The sequence below is a fragment of the Erinaceus europaeus genome, chromosome 5 (genome assembly GCF_950295315.1).
Source record: "Erinaceus europaeus chromosome 5, mEriEur2.1, whole genome shotgun sequence".
NCBI lineage: Eukaryota > Metazoa > Chordata > Mammalia > Eulipotyphla > Erinaceidae > Erinaceus > Erinaceus europaeus.
Genome location: NC_080166.1, coordinates 88,836,386 through 88,850,947, shown reverse-complemented (window position 1 = coordinate 88,850,947; position 14,562 = coordinate 88,836,386). Strand labels below are relative to the sequence as shown.

Sequence of the window (14,562 nt, the reverse complement as noted above, 5' to 3'; positions counted from 1 at the left end):
TCCTCTTCCTGTTTTGAGTACACTGGTTTCTGTCCTTTTTTCACTTCTCCTGGTACAGGAGTAGCCACCACCAGTTGGGCCGGGGTCCCCACTAGTCTTTGGGCTGCTTCCCTGGCTGTCTGGTCTGCCAACCGATTGCCTCGCGAGACTTCTGAGTTATCTTTCTGGTGTCCCTTACAGTGGATGACAGCAACCCTCTCTGGCACCCAAACAGCTGCTAGCAGGGCCAGTATTTCCTGGGCATGCTTGACAGCTTTCCCTCTGGCCATCAGCAGTCCTCTCTCTTGATACAGAACCCCATGGACATGGACAGTGGCAAAAGCTGTCGGTGTACACATTTATCTTTTTCCCTGCTCCCCACTTGAGTGCTTGAATGAGTGCTATCAGCTCCGCCTTTTGGGCTGATGTCCCTTGTGGCAAGGATGCAGCCCACAGGACCTCCTGGTTGGTGACCACCGCAGCACCCGCATACCATACACCGTCTTCCACAAAGCTGCCTCCATCCATGTAGAGGGTTTCCTGTGCGTCCGGTAGTGGGATGTCTGTCAGGTCAGCTCTCAACGAGGTCAGGGATTCCAAGATTTCTCCACAGTCATGGGTGACGTCTTCCTCTGGGTTGGGGAGCAGGGTAGCTGGATTTAAGGCTGCAGTCTGTTTGAAAGTAATGCGAGGTGGGTCAAGCAACAGTACCTGGTAATGGGTGACCCGAGAATTGGTTATCCATCGGTCCGGAGGGGAGTGAAGTAGGCTGGCCAGGTTGTGGGCTGTGGCGATTTCTAGGGCCTGCCCAAAAGTCAGTTTGGTAGTCTCCTTCACTAGTAGGGCAGCTGCCGCCACTGTCCTCAGACACCCAGACATCCGGCGGCTACTGGGTCCAGTCGTTTAGACAGGTAGGCAACAGGCTTCTTCCAGGGGCCCAGGGTACTACCTTAGCCACACCGGCATTTTCTGCTACAAACAGCTGGAATGGTTTGTTCAGGTCGGGGAGGCCCAGAGCGGGGGCACTTACCAGGGACTCCTTCAGTGCCTGGAAAGCCCTTTCCTCCGTCTCAGTCCATTTCAAAGGAGCGTCACCTCCGCCGGTGGCGGTGTAGAGGGGCTTTGCTAGTTCAGCGAACCCTGGTATCCATAGCCTACAATAGCTTACCGCCCCCAGGAATTCCTGGAGCTTTCTCTTGGTAGTGGGGGTCGGGATCTTTAGGATAGCCTAGATTCTTCCCTCAGACAGGGTCCGTTGTCCCTCTTTAATCTGGTAGCCCAGTTAGGTTACTTCTTGGGTACACAGCTGAGCCTTTTTGGCTGATACCCGGTACTCCAAGCTCCCCAGTGCCTTGAGCAGGTCTCTAGTTGCTGTTTCGCAGTCCTCACGAGATGAGGCCACGACCAGCAGATCATCCACATATTGTAGGAGGCTGCACTCAGGATGCTCACCTCGGAAAGTCAGTAGGTCCTTGCTCATTGCTTCATCAAACAAGGTAGGAGAGTTTTTAAAACCTTGGGGAAGTCGGGTCCAAGTCAGCTGTCCTTATTCCCCTTCCTCGGGGTCTGTCCATTCAAAGGCAAAGATAGGTTGGCTCTGCGGGGCCAAGGGGAGGCTGAAAAAGGCATCTTTCAAATCTAGGACGCTATACCAGGTTTGATCAGGTGACAGGAGACTGAGGAGAGTATAAGGGTTGGGAAATGTAGGATGAATGGTCTCTACCCTTTATTTACCTCTCGCAGATCTTGCACTGGTCTGAAGTCGTTCGTTCCAGGCTTTCGGACCTGGAGAAGGGGTATATTCCAAGCCGACTGTCTCCTCTGGGGTGGAGACAGTGTGAGAATGTGGGGCGGTGGTCAAGGGAGGAGGAGTTCTTCATTTGAAAACACTTTATTAGGGAGTCAGGTGGTAGCGCAGCAGGTTAAGTGCACGTGGCACAAAGCATAAGGACAGGCATAAGGATGCGGGTTCAAGCTCCCGGCTCCCCACTTGCAGGGGAGTTGCTTCATAGGCAGTGAAGCAGGTCTGCAGGTGTCTGTCTTTCTCTCCCTCTCTATGTCTTCCCCTCCTCTCTCCATTTCTCTCTGTCCTATCTAACAATGATGACATCAATAACAACAACAACTACAACAACAATGAAAAAACTATTAAATTTATTAAAACCCAAGCACCTCCCAATCAGGATCCTGCACATTTTCTCTGGTTCATTTTTTACTGAAGACATTCTACTTAATCTGGAGGAGAGAGACAGAGACTTACACGAGACACAAAGAGATGTCAGAGAATCCCATAGTATTCCCGTAGTATGGGGTGACAGAGGTTTAGAAGCTGGAGCCTCAGGCAGATAAGCTCTGTGCTCTGCCTTCTGGAGCTGTTTCACCCAGTACTCCCCAAGTCCCAGAATAAAGGATGTGTTTAAAAGGAGTTCCAGGGCAGACTGCTTAACTCTGGAGTGGCTCTGCACAAAGCCCCTCATGCCTGACACAGCAGAGCTCTAGGTTCCTATCCCAGTCCCACCAGAAACCAGAGGTTCACCACTCTAGTAAAAAAAAAAAAAAAAAGAAAGAAAAAAAGAAAAAAGAAAAAAAAAAAAGGGGTCCGGGCAATGGTGCATCAGGTTAAACACACATAGTATGAAGCACAATGACCCACAAAAGGATCTTGGTTCAAGCCTCTGGCAGTGGGGTTGCTTCACAAGTGGTGAAGCAGGTCTGCAGTTGTCTCTACCTATCTCCTTCTCTACCCCTCTTCTCTCAATTTCTCTATGTCTCATCCAGTAAAATGGAGAAAAATGGCCTCCAGGAGCAGTGGCTTCATAGTGCTAGCAGGAGCCCCAGCAGTAACCCTGGAGGCAATAAAATAAAATAAAATAAAAAATTATAAAAGAGAGAAGCTCTAGGGGTCCAGGGAGTGGCATCCTGGGTTAAGAGCACACATTATCATGTGTGAGGACCCAGGTTCGACACCCCTCCCCACCTGCAAAGGAGAAGCTTCATAAGTGATGAAGCTGGTCTGCAGGTGTCTCTTTATCTCTCTCCATGTACATCTCCCCCTCTCAATTTCTATTTGTCCTATCAATTAAAAAATCATAATAAAATAAAAATTTTAAATAAAAAAAATGAGAAAAATGGCTGCTAGAAGAGAGATGTGAATTTGTCATGCAGGAATCGAGCCCCACTGATAACCCTGTTAGCAAAAAAGAAAAGGAAAGAAAGAAGAAAGACAAAGAAAGAAAGAAAGAAAGAAAGAAAGAAAGAAAGAAAGAAAGAAAGGAAGGAAGGGAGAAATATAGAAAGAAAGAGAGAGAAAGAAGTTATGGTCAATTGACTTCACTGCAGAGGAAACAAATGAACATTTCAGCAAGAAGCAGGGGAATTCCATCATGCAAGAAGGCTTGTTGTGGTGTTATGTCTCCCTCGTGTGGACATGGAGTAGAATACACCACAAAAGAAATGACATCAATTTGAAAGGTATTTCTCGATATTAAATAGACTTGTAAATTCATTGCAAAGAAATAGAGTAGTTGGGCAGGTAGTTCAATGGTGGATAGGGAGTTGTGCCTGTCTTGAGGTCCCAGGTTTGATCCCTGCTGCTCATTTGCCTGGCCGCTGCGGTGGTCTCTCTCTTAACACTTCTCCTACTATAGGAACATCTTTTGACAAGAATGAATGCATACAAAGTGTGAAAGTGTAGACCACCCAGAAATATAGAAGAGAGGAGGAAGGGCACAGCTGACTTGCTGGGTCCTCTAGATCCAGAGTCCTGAGCAGGGAGCCAGGAAGAGTAGAGAGCAGGGTGTTTGTCTCTGGACACTGTTCTGCTCCCAGGAGAGCCTGGCACTGGGGTGCAAAGACCACACCTGAAAACTTCGCTTGCTAGTAATAATGCCGTGACCGAGTCAGCAATGGGCACTGTTTTGCGATGATTCAGTACTACTTCTTTGACCTTGAAAGCCTAACTTGTATTCCTGAGGGCTCTGGAGCCAGGGAAGTCTTCAATCAAAATGCAAGTGGATTCCCTGTCTCTGTAGAACCTGCCGCCTCCTGCACAGAGAACTGGCTTGTTCTGAATATTCCCCTGGAGGACAGGCTCAGGCCTGGAGTTCTATGGGTGCCAACCCAGAACTTGGTGATTTTGGTTGACAGTGGATCTCTGTGTCCCTGTCATCAGGTGACTACAAGGTATACACAGCTATGAACACAAATCTAAGTCTACAAACTGCCAACAGAAGGGCGCTTTCCCAGTGCCAGCCCTGGTGCTCTGTGCTACATGACTACAAAACATGGCAAAGAGGAAGCATTCGTCATGAGCCTCTACAGACGAGAAAACAGAGTCTTGGGAAGGGAGTGGGCAAGAGAGGACTTTACTGTGGTAACACACTTATAAGCATATGAGCCAGGATTTGAACTTGGATACCTGCAGTCATCACCACTGTGTCCTTGTTTGCTACACACTGAAGACTTTGCTCCCAGAAATGTTCTGTAGCCACTATTCCATCTCTTGTTCACTGTCTGTGAGTGGAAGGGACTCCGAGCCCAGCCCTCTAAGTGACCTGAATCAGCCTTGCCAAGCACCCACCTGCTTCCACACCTGCAAGCACACAGTCCTGAAAATCAAAGAAGATATCCTCTTCACCAGCAAAACCACTTGCTATAGGAAACCCCACTCACAGAGCATGTCAGCACATGTGTCTAACTTTTGCCCTTTGTGACACACAGAAAAATATAGCCCATTTCCCCCAACAGTCCTCTATGCATTCTGGAAACAACTGTGCTGTCTTCAGATGCGCCATCTCTCCTCCCCTAGCACTCACACAAGCACAAACCAAGAGACTCATTCCCTTGTTCAGACCGTCAGTAAGACTCAACTGGAGTCCAGACCACAGAACAAACGCTCTGATCTCTATTCACTCAGGGGGACAAAAAGCTGTGACTGCAAGAGAGATGCTAAAACACACTCACAACCTTATTACAAGGTGAGGAATTAAGACTGTGAGAATACCTGGAGGGGTGTGTTCAGACTCAGAAGAGAGCTCTTCTAGCCGGTCTAGAAGTGAGGGTAAGCAGAGGACACGCTGTTTCCTCTGCACTTGAAGAAGAGTCTTGACCATTTGCTGTTGCAAAGAGCCATGGTGTGGGGACCTGGATGAGTAATGGTGAGTGTGTGGGCTGCACTAAATCTGTGACTATAGCTATAGTTCTCTCTCTCTCTCTCTCTCTCTCTCTCCCTCCCTCCCTCCCTCCTTCACCTAATCTATGAAGTGGAAGGAACCACACCTGCCTCAACTTTGCCCGGGGGAGGGGGCCCATGAGATCAGGTGCAAAGGATTTCAAATGAGAAGATGAAGAGGTGAAGGAAACACTCACAGCAGATTGAGGAATTGGTCAGCCATTATTTCTGTTTTGGAGATGACTCTGGCATGTCCCAGTTTGGAGAGAGCTGGGGGAGGGATTAGAAGACATGTATTTGGGGTACAGTCCCATGGAGGTGCCTCCTGAGAGGACAAGACAGGACAAGTCAGAGTGTTTTCCCTGCAGCTGGGTGGGGGCTGCTGAACTGATTGTCCAACATGCGGCCCCTCTGTTTGCTCATTATTCCCATCACCTGTGGAAGCAGAGCTGCCCCGTGTAGGCTCAAGGAAGTGAGGGGATGCAAGGTGTGCAGGGCCATGCAGACACCCTCTGCCAGGAGACCTGCTGCACAGTGCATGGCACCTGCCCCCACATGGGGCACTAACAGGGCTCCCTCTGAGTCAGGGCTCTCAGTCAGGTAAGAGGAAAAGACAAAGCCAATTCAGTTTGAGTGGGCACTCAATCAGTACCCTTCACTGCAATCTCTGAAACCTCTGAGGCCCCTACAATGCTATAAGACTTCACCTCGTCACAGATATTGAAATATATATATGTATATGTATATATATATATATGAATGAATAAAATAAAATCCAGAGCTTAAAGGCAATGAGGTGCGATAAGAGTGGGCCCGAGTTGAAGGGCCTGGCAAGAGAAACACATTCTCACAACCAGGCTGTGGGATGATTCAGACTGTGATCAGAAATCAGGATCAGACTGTAAGCAGAAAAATCAGTTACAGGCAGCAAATCCTGTCCTAAAGCCCCTCACCTAAACGATGCCAGTTTAGTCACTTTTCACCTTTTAAAAGCCAGGCAATGGCACATCTGACTGAGAACACATGTTACAGTGCACAAGGACCCAGGCTCAAGCCCCTTGACCCCACCTGCAGGGGGAAAGCTTTGTGAGTGGTGAAGCATGGCTGCAGAGTCTCTCTGTCTCCCCATTCCTGTCGGACTAGCTTCGCGGGCGGAGACAGACGACCAGGGACTCATGGCTGGGTTGTACGCTGTATCTCTTCATTCATGCAGAAGGCAGCACAATCTAAACCAAGCTAAGCTAAACTAAAACTAATATACTTGCCAAGTAGGGTGTAAAACAGGATGTGATGCAGAGAGGGTGGAGAAAGAAGTGACTGGTGAAAATCAGGGTGTGACAAGGAGAGGGGGCGGAGCAGGCGAGAATTCTACCACTGAACCACCAATGCCCTGGAGGGAGGGTGGTGCTTAATTAACAATGGTTATGTAAATAGAATACAGTGGTTATGTAAATTGAATACAGTGTTAAGCAGGGGGTATTAAACCAATGAAACAGAAGGGGTCTTAGAAGCATACCAACACATTCCCTCTCAATTTCTCTTTGTGTCTATCCAATAATAAATAAAGATAAAAAATGAATGAAATAGACACCACATACAGATCTAAACTGAAACAATCATGTGAACACTTGGCTAATTGCACCTCCACCAAAATGTCAAAGCTCTAGCTGAGACACTGCAGGGATCCTGGACAAAGACTAGGCTGTGGGTTTCAGCTGGTGGTGCAGCAGGTTAAGCACACATAACACAAAGTGCAAGGACTGGCTCAAGGATCCTGGTTCGAGCACCCAGCTTCCTACCTGCAGGGGGTTGCTTCACAAGTGGTGAAGCAGGTCTGCAGATGTCTATCTTTCTCTCCTCCTCTCTGTCTTCCCCTCCTCTCTCCATTTCTCTCTGTCCTATCCAGTAACAACATCAGCAATAACAATAGTAACAACAACAATAGTAACAACGATAAACAACAAGGGCAACAAAAAGGGAAAGATAGCCTCCAGGAGCAGGGATTTGAATGCAGGCACAGAGTCCCAGCAATAACCCTGGAGGCAGAAAAAATAAAAGACTAGGCTGTGTTCTCTGGAGGGGAATCTAGAAGGTGTTGGGGCTTTCATGCTTAACCACTCTATCATCTGCAAAGGGCCTGTACACTCTCTGCTCACAGGAATTGTTGGGGACATTGACTAGAGCAACATTGTATACACACTTCAAGGAAGACCTGTACAGTTCCTGCTGACAAGGTCCAAGAACCTCTTGCTCTTGCTCTTTCCCATGGACTCAATCACACATGTTATATAGATATCATTGGCAGACAGACAAAGGTTACTTTGACCTCAAGTGCAGGCTGCAGCTAAGTGAAGGGAAGGTCAACAGGAAGTTTCTGTTATGTCTTCACAGCATCACTGTGTTGAACTTTGGACACCGTGCTAACATGTTTTGCTGTCTAAGCTGAAAAATAAAGCCATTGTTATTCTCTCACTATATAAGCTGATCCCTGCAAAGAATAAAGCATCAGCTGATCTAGCTGGTCCTTCTGTGCCCTGTCATCACTTTGCCCTCCTCTCGGACACTGCTTAGCTTTACTCAGGACCAGTCAAGGAAGTGAAGTCTGGGCTTCTCTTCCAGGGCTGTCTTACTACACCACTTATCCTCATAAGTGGGCACACTTGCCCCATCAAGTTGACTTGGCAGATGCAGTTTTGGGCGGGTGTTGCTGGTATCTAGTGGGCAAAGGCCAGGGGTGCTGCTTAACCTGCTGCAATGAACAGGGCAGTCCCCACTACCAGGCTTCAACCCTCAGCTTCTGCCCACACTGAGAGACTAGCATGTGCATCTAAAAATGGAATACTTGGGAAATTGTATTTCTCCTTAACACCTAGATTCGTTGTCTCACCAAAGATGAGACATGATTCTCCACAGGTTGACAGAAAGCTCTGGAAGAGGGGGCGGTCACCAGAGGGGACACGGATATAAACTGTCTTCAAAGTGATGCGCTCACACATGTGCAGGAGCAGTGTCTGGGTGAGTTAGGAGTAAGGGCACATGGCAGCATTTTAGATGACTTTCATTCTAATGTACCCTTTGTCCATTATCTACGGTGTCTAGTTCATAGTTTTGTAGTAATGCATTCTGTATCATTTTAATGTATGTGTGTGTGGTCATGGTTTCAAATACAGCTATTGGTGCAATTTTTGCACATAGGTAAAATTTTTCATCTCTCTGTGATCGGTGTCTGCAAGACACCTTCATGCTTGCTAGGTCCCTTGAAACCCTCATGCACCAGGACATCCATTTACTGACTTGACCCACCCAGTCTGCAGCCCAGTCAGGAGACTAGATTCTGTGACATCATTCTGAATCTCACAAAGACCAGGGAGCCATGTTCCTCAGTTGCCAACATTGCAAAACTGTATTGTTCAGATTCTGACAGGTTTGCTGGGGATACAGAAAGAACTTGTTACAATTATTATTATTTATCTTTCAAGTGGCAATAGAATTCTCACTGCTCTGCACACCACAAAGGGCCTTATGACTCTGCATATTTCTCCATCACAAGTTCCCAGGCACCCAGCCCACATTCTCCTCTTTTGTGTTGCTTCCCAGGGAAGCCAGAGCTGCTTGAATCTTACCATATTATTAACTCCAGATCACATCTGAAATAGGAGCCTGGCAAGGAGGGTTTAGATCACAGCATATCCAATGATAAAAAGAAAGAAAGAAAGAAAAAGACAAAGAAAAGAAAAGAAAAAAGAAAAACCTCAGGCTAAAAATATTTGGTTTAAAAATCTCATTCACAATGTGCCAAGTACTATTAATTTTGACATGCTCTTTTCTCTCCCTTCACAAAACTATCATCAAAATAACCATCCAGTCATATTCAAGGGTGGGTGGGTGGGTGGGGATGGTGTGAACCAGCTGGTAAATTTATAGGAACTGCAGAATGTCTGTTTAAAAGAACTCTCGCCTAATACAATTCTAGAATGAACAGACAATAATGATCATGCAAACCCACTCTTTTCAGAAACTGAGGCCACCAAATGGTGATATATCATGCTAAAGGCTACATAGAAAAGTCAGACTTGTAATTCTTGAACTAGTCAGTCCTTTTCCCACTCTGGCAATGTCTCATCTTCTGTTTGGTCATTTTATTTGATTCACCAAAAATTTATTCCAAATCCAAGATTAAAATGACAACTCTGATAGACCTAACAGTTAAGCAAAGAGAGGGTTTGCACATTGATAAAAGTAAGAATAGACATTAAGTGATATAAACTCAACACAGTGACTAACAGAAAATCAGAGCAATGAGGCCTAAAGTCCAGTAGAAATTACACAGATAATGCAAACAGGTGAGGTTGTGTTGTACTGAAGGGACCAGTGGGGACTGAGAATTTATAAATCAGCTTCAGCTAATGATTGAAGAAAAACTCAGGCACCTGCATGTCAGCTACCAGGCTCAGGCAAAAATGACCAAAGTCAGGGGCTCTTGGGGACACACCTAAAATAGACTTCCTGGCTTCTCCGCACATGAAGACCCCTAATTTCATCTGCTCTATTCCTACTTTGGGTTCCTGATTATCAAACAATTTGTCTTGCTTTATATCTTACTGCCTTTCAGCCACCAAAATTGCATATGCTACCATGATGCCATCCTGACATCCCTGGGCAGATGACCTCACCAATGTGTCCTGGACTCTTCCCTTCCCCAGAGCCCTGCCCCACTAGGGAAAAATAGAAACAGATTGGGGGTATGGATCCACCTGTCAGCACCCATGTCCAGTGGAGAAGCAATTACAGAAGCCAGAACTCCCACCTTCTGCTCCCCATAAAGAATTCTGACCATATTCTCTGAGGGATAAGGAATAGGGAAGCTTCCAATGGAGGGGATGGGACAGCAACTCTGGTGGTGGGAACTGTGTGGAATTGTACCCCTGTTATCTTACAATCTTGTTAATCATTATTAAATCACTAATAATTTTTTTCTTTTAAAAAAATTTCTTTATTTATAAAAAGGAAAGATTGACAAAACCATAGGATAAGAGGGGTACAACTCCATACAATTCCCACCACCAGAACTCTGTATCCCCTCCCCTCCCCTGATAGCTTTCCTATTCTTTAACCCTCTGGGAGTATGGACCCAAGGTCATTGTGGGATGCAGAAGGTGGAAGGTCTGGCTTCTGTAATTGCTTCCCCACTGAACATGGGCGTTGACTGGTTGACCCATACTCCCAGTCTGCCTCTCTCTTTCCCTAGTTGGGAAGGGCTCTGGGGAATCGGAGCTCCAGGACACATTGGTGGGGTTGTCTGTCCAGCGAAGTCTGGTCAGCATGATGCTAGCATCTGGAACCTGGTGGTTAAAAAGAGAGTTAACATACAAAGCCAAACAAGCCAATTATGGATCTAAAGGCTGGAGTAGTGCAGATGAAGAGCTGGGGGGGGGGGGTCCTTCATTTTGTAGCTAGCTAGTAGGCATATTTTAGTTAAATTCCAAAGGGCCTGTGGCTATACTAGTTTTTTTTTTTTCTTTTTTCCCCTGACCCTGAAATCTGATATGCTGGTGGATCCAAGTTATTGTATGGAGAGATGATGTCATGGTTGGAAAAAGGGCCAGAAAGCTGGATCAGGGAAGAGAGTAGCTCCCTAATATGGAAAAGGGGTATAAATATTGTTGACTGTAAACCCCACTGATTTGATGTAATCTGGGGCCCATAATCAGCTTAGGAGCCTGTGTGATCTCTGCATCCCTCTAGATCTGAGCTCACATTCTGTGGTCATGAGTAGGAACATTACAGGCTGTCCCAATATCGACCCATCTTCCTCAGGTATAGAAACGACCGGTGGCACATAGAAACAACTGGTGGCACAGCTATATACAAGTAATGTCAAAGGACATAAATTACAGTGATGTTGTGTATGACACAGCAAATCCTAACAAAGGGATATTTCAAAGTTAACCTGATTGCCAAATAATGTAATTATAGCAATAACAAATGATATTGCATTTGCTGATCCCAACCTAATCAATGCAATGAATACCACCTCAGCATGCTTCACTTCAGACTATGTCCAGTGACATCAGGCATGGAATGTCAACCCTTCACCCTCATTACTCAGATGAGACTTTTCCTTTCATAGTATTCTCTAATTCCATTCCAGGTGGTTCACTTCCCAACAAAGTCCCAAAACCTAGATATAGGCCAGGTCCCATAAGATAGAGCATATGTTCCCATGTATCCATAAATTAGGGCAAAATATATATCTGAAAAAGCAAAATACACAATAGTTTGTAGTGAGTCAGTACATAATGAAGAAGTTCATAATGAAATAGTGTCTACTTAGACACCCTCCTCACCTACTTCTTATTACAGTTCTCTCACTCATCCAAAGCTAACCTTATTATTTTGGTTTTGCTGTTACTGTGTCAGAAAAATCATGACACCTTTTTGCATAGAAAACACATCATGACTTTTCCATCAACCTAGTCGATGGAATCAGTGAGAAAACTATATGCTGGGCTAGCGTGGGGGTGACTCTTCCTGGGTGTGTACTCTCTGGGTTGGAGAGAACATGACCGGAGCCAGCCTGGGCTGCTACTCAATCAGTGACACGAAGGAGATGACTCAGGAACCAAACACGTGGCGTGAGGCAATGCAGTGTCTTTATTGATCAGAGAGCCAAGGCTTTTAAAAGGCAGACCCGGAAGTGGCAAGTCGGAAATGGAAATGGCTAGGAAAGGGGTGGAGAAAGGCAAAAGGGGCTGGGAAGGTAGAAACTTCCTTAGCAACTGTTGCGAGGGTTTTTAACTGGTAAGATTAATACTACCCTGCAGGCAGGGAGGGTCTTGAGGGTAGAAAGAAGATAGATGAAAGGAATGGAATGGGTGGGGATCTTTCAGGCAAAACAAAGAGTATGTAGATAGGCCATAGCATCAGGAATGCAGGATGCTTTGTGAGGCTCCTCACAATTTCCCCACAACTATATACCCTGTAAATCATTTTATCTTAACAGCAGCCATCACATCCTTGGACTCCAGCAAGCTGCATTTTCCTGAGGAATTGAGCCCTGAAACAGCTCTTCACCTTATAGTTTACTTCTGTGAACCTTACGCAGGCAATGAACCTCTTTTGTAAGACAATCATATTGAAACTGTGAAACAAATGGGAGTGGGCCAGAAATCATGAAGTCCATAGATTGCCCAGTCATGAATTATGGCTGCCAAGAAACCCTCCATAATTATTCTGTGTTAACTAGCATGGGATATACTGGGAGGCTGAAAACACTAAATGAATAATGGAGTTTGGGAGTTGGGCGGTAGCACATCAGGTTAAGCACACGTGGCACAAAGCGCAAGGACCGGCATAAGGGTCCCCGTTCGAGCCCCCGGCTCCCCACCTGCAGGAGAGTTGCTTCACAGGGGTGAAGCAGGTCTGCAGGTGTCTGTCTTTCTCTCCCCCTCTCTGTCTTCCCCTTCTCTCTCCATTTCTCTCTGTCCTATCCAACAACGACATCAATAACAACAATAATAACTACAACAATAAAACAACAAGGTCAACAGAAGGGAATAAATAAGTATAAAAAAATGGAGTTTATTGTTTTACTTTATTTTTTTTATATAGAGTTCAAATACCTGCTTATCTTCTCCAAGGAGAGATGGCTTCCTTTTGGATGTGGTGTGATTGAGGACAAGATAGGAAGGTGGTTGGTAGTCAGACTTCTTCTTACTCTCCATTACAGGAGCTACTGTACTTCTGAAATGTGAATTGTTGTGCAACACTGATAATCCCAGTTCTATTTTTAGGCAACCGAAAGTTGAATAAACAATGTGGGGTGAATGCTATTCCCATCTTGTGAATGTGTAATGCAAGAGAAAACCTATCTTGATTTTAAAGCACTGAGAAAACTACAGAGTAGTTTATTGTGGGTCATTTCCTTTAAAAAATTTTTATTTGTGATTTAATATTAATTTAAGAAATTACAGTACAATGGTACAACTCCACACTATTCCCGCCACCAGAGTTCTGAATCCCCATTCCCTCCATTGGAGGCTACAGCAGTTCTCCTAAGGTTCAAGATATGAGCTATGATCTCTATAACTAACTGCCTACATTTATATATAGTTGTCCATTTTTTCCGTGGTCCCATGTTTTCCTTTCCAAGTCACACATATTACTACATCCAAATGTCCCAAACTCTCTCTGGGTCCTGATGGTCAACTTCACTTCTCCCCCACTGGGAGGATGGACCAAAATTCTTTTTTTTTTTTTTTGCCAGAGCCCTACTCATCTCTGATTTATTGTGGTGCAGGGGATTGAATCTGGGACTTTGGAGCCTCAAACATGAGAGTTTCTTTGCATAACCTGTATGCTATCTACTGCTGCCATGAACCAAAATTCTTTATGGGGAGCAGAAGGTAGGAATTCTGGCTTCTGTAATTGCTTCTCCACTAGACATGGGTGTTGGCAGGTGGATTCACACCCCCAGCCTGTTTCTGTCTTTCCCTAGTGGGGCAGGGCTCTGGGGAGGGGAGGTTCCAGGACACATTTCTGGGGTTGTCTGCCCAGGGAAGTGAGGATGGCATCATGGTAGCATCTGCAACTTGGTGGCTGAGGCTGTTGTGCTTCTGCGGATGTCTCAGCTGTAGTTGGTGAGTTTTGTTAAGTTCTACAGTTGTAGATATTTGTAGATATTATCTGCAGAACTCTTGTCTTCTCTCTGGGATCTGTGAGATGAGCCATCTGGCTCTCAGTGTAACTCATGCTCTGTTTTAGCTCCTAAACTTTAGCCATGTTATCTGGGTTTTTTTTTTTTTTTTTTTCTGAAATGTGAATCCCTCTACTTGTCTTTCATATCTCAGTTTAAAGGTTCCCAAGAAGCCTCTCCTGCCTCTGTGAGACTGGATTAAGTCTTCCCTCTGCATTTTGATCAAGGTCCACGCATTTCTCCATCAGAGCCCTACACACCCTGTCTCCCACAGATTAGCTGAAGACAGATCTTTCACTCTACCTCACAGCCTTACTGGCCCCTCACAGTGCTTAGTATATTGCACATAGTGGCTACCTGTTGTTTGAATGAAGCAATGTGTGAGTTAAGGAAAGCACAAATAAATGAGTGACTGGGATGGGTGAATGACACCTACTGAAGAGGAGTTTAGAGGACCTGACTGCCTAAAGGAATCAAGAAGAGCTTTGCAATACTGAGGAAATAGCACAGACGTTATGCAGAAAGACCTTCATGTCTGGGGCACCAAAGGGTCAAGGTTCAATCCCCAGCACCACCAGAATCCAGGCATTAGTAGTGCTCCAGATACAGATAAACAACAAACAACTTTACAGAGAAAACAGAAATGTTTAATGTAGCTTTAAACAATATTTAATCCATTTAGTAATGATTCATTGGGAATCTATGTAATACCCTTTGC

The 14,562-nt window shown here is 45.5% G+C and overlaps 1 protein-coding gene across 1 annotated transcript in view; it reads right to left on the bottom strand.

Annotated features, from left to right (window-relative positions):
* Positions 1-12,669: 12,669 nt before the first annotated feature.
* The window catches only part of LIN7A (lin-7 homolog A, crumbs cell polarity complex component), a 194,428-nt gene continuing 192,535 nt past the window's right edge, over positions 12,670-14,562 (bottom strand). The window contains exon 7 of the mRNA XM_060191507.1: positions 12,670-12,892. The gene's annotated coding sequence lies outside the window, so the exon portion shown is untranslated. The remainder of the gene's footprint in view (positions 12,893-14,562) is intronic.